The sequence below is a fragment of the Panicum hallii genome, chromosome 8 (assembly GCF_002211085.1).
Source record: "Panicum hallii strain FIL2 chromosome 8, PHallii_v3.1, whole genome shotgun sequence".
Classification (NCBI taxonomy): Eukaryota; Viridiplantae; Streptophyta; class Magnoliopsida; order Poales; family Poaceae; genus Panicum; species Panicum hallii.
The window spans coordinates 15,266,937-15,272,412 of NC_038049.1; positions in this window are offsets into that span (position 1 = coordinate 15,266,937).

Below are 5,476 nucleotides of genomic sequence, written 5' to 3' on the forward strand. Positions count from 1 at the left end.
AGGCCGTTGACCGAGGGACCGGAGCCCACTAGCAGTCCCGGAAGCCTCTCGGCTCCTCGTGTTGCCTGTCGCTGCTCGCCGGTGGGTTTTGACCGACAACACATTCTGGCACGCCCGGTGGGACCATCTTCATCGACTTCGTCATCATCATCGCCACCATCTTCATCGACTTCGTCATCATCATCACCATCATCTTCATCGACTTCATCATCGCCGTTGACTTCGTCAATCGTGGATGGTGGAATGGAAAGAGATGATCCAATCACTTACGAGGAGCTCTCTGCTGAGCATAAGCAGAGATATGATGAAATCAAGACTCAATTTGAAGCCGATCTCATCGGCTCTTTTGAAAGGACTCGCAACCACGGTGTCAGGTGGAGAGGGTTTTCACCTGAAGGTGCTCTTGACGGAGTAGATCTGTCTACCCCATCTGAAGATCGTACCAGAGCTCTGCGGCAGGAGGTAAATTATGGGGTGGCTCACTCATTGCACCGGCATTCTGAAAGTTTGGTCAATGCTTTCGAGCGTGTAGCTTTGCGTGTGGTCCAAGAAATTATGAAGCATTAGCATTCTCGAACTGGGCCTACCTTGGGAAGTCATCAGGGAGAATTGCCGTTCCAAACCAGACCTCCATTGCCTTATGCGCTCGCAGCTGCGGAATCACATGGTGCTCCAGCTTATGTGGTTTATAAAGTGGGAGGTGATCCTATGGATCACCAATTCTTCAGCGAGCCACCCAAGGAGATCCCACATGGCTATATGTGTGCATACATATCGGACAGCAATAACCTGGTACATTCCGCACAGAAAGCAGTTGGAGGGGTTTCTGGAGTCGACGCAGACAAGCAAGCATGGCTAGCAACTTATGCTACTGGGCCCAGTCACGACAGTATGCACTCGGCCCCTGGGTTACAAACAGCGGAGCAGATTAGCGCCATTCTGAGGGACCAGTTTGGCATATTACCAAAGAGGAGGGCGATCGGCTATACTAAGCCGTATCCAAGTGATTATGATCTAATCCCATTGCCGCCCAAGTATCGGCTCCCTGAGTTTACCAAATTCAGTGGGACAGAAGGTTCTAGTTCTATTGAACATGTGAGCCGATATTTGGCACAATTGGGTATGATCTCTGTATCGGATCCGTTGCGAGTAAGGTTCTTCTCGCAATCGCTCACAGGACCGGCCTTCGGATGGTATACGTCATTAGGTCCTGACTCTATCCGTACCTGGAAGCAGCTGGAAGAACAATTTCATATTCAGTATCATTCGGAAGCTGCAGAAGCAGGAATTGCCGATCTAGCGCAGGTATGACAGAAGCGTGGAGAGACCATTGCAGAGTTCGTTCGATGCTTCAGGGAGATGAAGAACAGATGTTACTCAACACGGATTTCAGAAAAAGAAGCAGTTGAATTGGCATCATTGGGATTATTGAAGCCGATTAGAGATCTGGCTTTTCAATTGGAATTTACTTCTTTGGCGCATCTAGTCCAGAAACTGACGATGCATGAGCAGCGTTATCCTAAGCTATACCAAGAGGAATTTAAGCGTCAAGTAGCGGTAGCTGATACAGAAGAAGCCAATAACTCTGGGGAAGAGCTAGAAGTATCAGTCGCAGAATGGGCTCGCGGTGCAAATCCTGTACCTTGCAAGTGGGTGAATCAAACTGGGCCTGCAAAGGGGTTTGACTTTGATGTGGGTAAAGTTGAACTAATTTTTGACTTATTATTAAAAGAGAAACAGTTGAAGTTTCCAGAAGGATACAAGCCTCCCACGGCGCAGGAGCTGAAAGGAAGATCATATTATAAATGGCATGACTCCTTTACCCACAACACGAGTGATTGCAAGGAGCTCCGTCGGCAAATCCAATCGGCTATTGAGTAGGGCTGATTGATCCTAGGCCAGACCGCCATGAAAGTTGACACTCAGCCTTTCCCTGGTGTGAACATAGTAGAAAATTACGACCGGTCTGCAAGGTGACAGCTGGACTTCGCGCTCGGCATCAACATGGCAGGGGTGGCATCACGCTGCCAGGTCAAGAGTAAAGAGGCTGATCCTAGCGATCAGCCCCAAGAAGAAAAAAAAGAATATGTCACAGAAGAACAAGTAAGGTATGTGAGGAATCAACGGCCAACTTCTTCTGATCTTCTCAGGAAATATGAATACCAGTACCAGCAGCGCCTTCAGCGGGAGTCTGAGGAAGAAGAATATGAGCATCGCACTGGGAAGCGTTTGAGGAAGCACGAAGATGCCCGTGATCATTGGCACTGCCCGTTCTTTAGGTATTGTTTGGATTCCGGTATGAGCCGGCTGCCTACTATCAGGGATTGCCCAGAATGTGGACCTGTGAAGCCATATGCAAGGGACTCAGTTTTCCGACGGCTAGGACCTGCTCCAACCCAGCAAGAATGGGTTCGATCACCACGAAGGGAAGATGAAGAGGAAGATAGGTATCATCGTCCACGTTGGTGCCCTGATGGACTTATTTGTTCCCAGATGCGTAGGGTTCAGCGGCTGTGTAGCTTGGAAGAAGCCGAAGCCAAGTACATCGAGACATTAAGAAAAGCGCGACCGGATCTGGTAGAACAAGTCCATTATGTGCAGGAAAAGGAGTCACGTCCTTCCAGAAAGGAATACCGGCCCAAGTCAACAAAAGCCGATAAGAAGGTATCGGCTGATACACATATGGTTTTTGTACTTCCTGCAGAATTCCATGCTCGGACCCGCGAAGAGCCATCGGTAGCCCAGCTTGATTTGGGACCACGGCTGGTGATATTCGAAAAGCCATGAGCCAAGAGTTACAAGCACCTGAAAGCTTTATATCTTAAAGGATATATTAATGGTCAGCCCGTTTACAAGATGGTGGTGGATATGGGAGCGGCAGTTAACATCATGCCATATTCAGTTCTGCGCCGTTTGGGGCGGTCCACTGGAGACCTGATCAAGACTAATGTCACGCTAAGTGACTTTAATGGGCAGACTTCAGAAGCTCAGGGCGTCCTCAGTGTAGATCTCACCATCGGAAACAAGACTGTCTCGACCTCGTTCTTCGTCGTTAACAGCAAAAGTACCTATAATGTCTTACTTGGCAGGGACTGGATTCACACTAATTGTTGCATCCCCTCCACTATGCATCAGTGTTTGATCCAATGGGATGGAGACAAGGTGGAAGTGGTTCAGGCAGACGACTCAATTGAAATTTTGCATGCTGCCATGAGCATATGGGATGCGGAAGATCAAGAGCCAATTTCAGGGATGAGCTTAGAAGGGTGTGATCGCATCGAGGCTACAAAAAACGGAGTAAGGCTGGTCTTATCCACCGGCCTTACAGAATAAAGGAGTCGCATGAAATGAGTCATTACAGCGTACTTATGGAGGCCGATTCTTGCAATCGGCCCCAAAAAATTAAATTTTTAATTTCAAGTGTTTTACATAGTCATTACGGGATGGCCAGCGCTGGCAGCCGGCCTTATTCTTTTTGCAAAAACTTGGAAAATAATGGGTTGCGTGGAGCAGCCGATCTTAACGATCGGCCGGAATTCTTTTTACTCTCTTCTTTTTCCATTTGCAGCATTGATCTAACGGAGGATGGGAAGTTAGGATATGGTTTCACATCGGCTGACGAACTTGAGGAGATAGATATTGGTCCTGGGGATAAGCCCCAACCGACGTTCATAAGTAAGAAATGGCATCCATCCCTACGAGAGCCGATGATAACTTTGCTGAAGGGGTATGCCAATTGCTTCGCCTGGGATTACATGGAGATGCCTGGGCTGGACAGGAGTATAGTTGAGCATCGGCTCCCTCTTAAGAGTGGATTTTGACCATTCCAACAGCGGGCACGCCAAATGAAAGCCGATATCCTGGTTGAAGTGAAAAAAGAAGTGGCGAAGATGTTAGAAGCTGGATTTAGCAGGACTTGCAGATACGCCGAATGGATCTCCAGTGTTGTGCCGGTGCAGAAGAAGAATGGCCGATGGCGGTTGTGCGTAGATTTCAGAGACCTCAATAGGGCCACTCCGAAGGATGAATACCCAATGCCTATTGTAGAGACTTTAATCAATGCTGCTACCGGCTATAAAATTTTAAGTTTCATGGATGGTAATGCAGGTTACAATCAGATTTTCATGGCCCCTGAAGATATACACAAAACTGCATTCAGGGTGCCTGGAGCGGTGGGCTTGTTCGAGTACGTGGTTATGACTTTCGGTCTGAAAAATGCTGGTGCTACGTATCAGCGTGCCATGAACCACATCTTCCATGATCTGATCGGCAATTTGGTGGAAATTTACATCGATGACATTGTGGTGAAGTCAGCATCGGTTGAAGGACATCTAGGTGATTTATGGCAGGTTCTGGAACGAACTAGAAAGTTCGGGCTCAGGATGAACCCAAAGAAGTGCGCTTTTGGTGTGTCAGCTCGGCAGTTTTTGGGTTTTCTGGTTCATGAAAGAGGAATCGAGATCGGCTTAAAAAGTCAGGAAGCCGTGCGCACTATGGTGCCACCCACTACCAAGAAGGAGCTCCAGCAACTTATTGGCAAGATTAACTTTATCAGGAGGTTTATTTCTAATCTATTTGGGCGGATTGAACCTTTTATTAAGTTAGTGAAAACCAAAACCAACGAAGAATTCCGTTGGGGGGCAGAACAGCGACGGGCATTCGAAGAAACTAAAGAATATTTATCGAGACCGCCTGTGTTGGTGCCACCACGACAAGATAGGCCGTTTTATATATATTTGTCAGTCGGCGACACCTCTATTGCTTCAGTGGTAGTACAATTATATGATGGCAAGAAGAGGGTGGTATTCTACCTCTGCAGAAGATTGCTGGAAGCAGAAACAAGGTATTTCGATATGGAGAAGCTCTGCCTTTGCCTATTCTTTACGTGCACCAAGCTTCGCCACATCCTGTTATCAGCTGAGATAATCATCATTTGCAAATTAGATGTCATAAAACATATGCTATCGGCTCCTGTGTTGAAAGGCCAATTGGGAAAATGGATGTTTGCATTATCAGAGTTCGATATCCGATATCAACCCGCAAAAGCAGTCAAAGGGCAGGCGTTAGCAGATCTCATTGCTGAGAGGGTTAATACCAACATAGCGGTGCTTTCCGTACGAGCTTGGGCTATATACTTCGACGGATCAGTTTGTGGAGACGGGTGTGGCATCGGCATACTGCTGGTATCGCCTCGGGGGGCAACGAATTCTTTCTCTATTAGATTACCCACTACTTGTACCAACAACCTTGCAGAGTACGAGGCGGTGCATAAAGGTATGGAATTGCTTCTGGAGGCCGGAGCCGAAGCAGTAGAAGTCTTCGGGGACTCAAAATTGGTAATCTCCCAACTCACAGAAGAGTACAGGTGTGAAAGTGAGCTACTATTCCCATTGTGGGTACAATGCCAGGAACTAATAGCCTAGTTTAGGTATATAAATTTCTATTGGATACCTAGAACTCAGAATGCAGAGGCTAA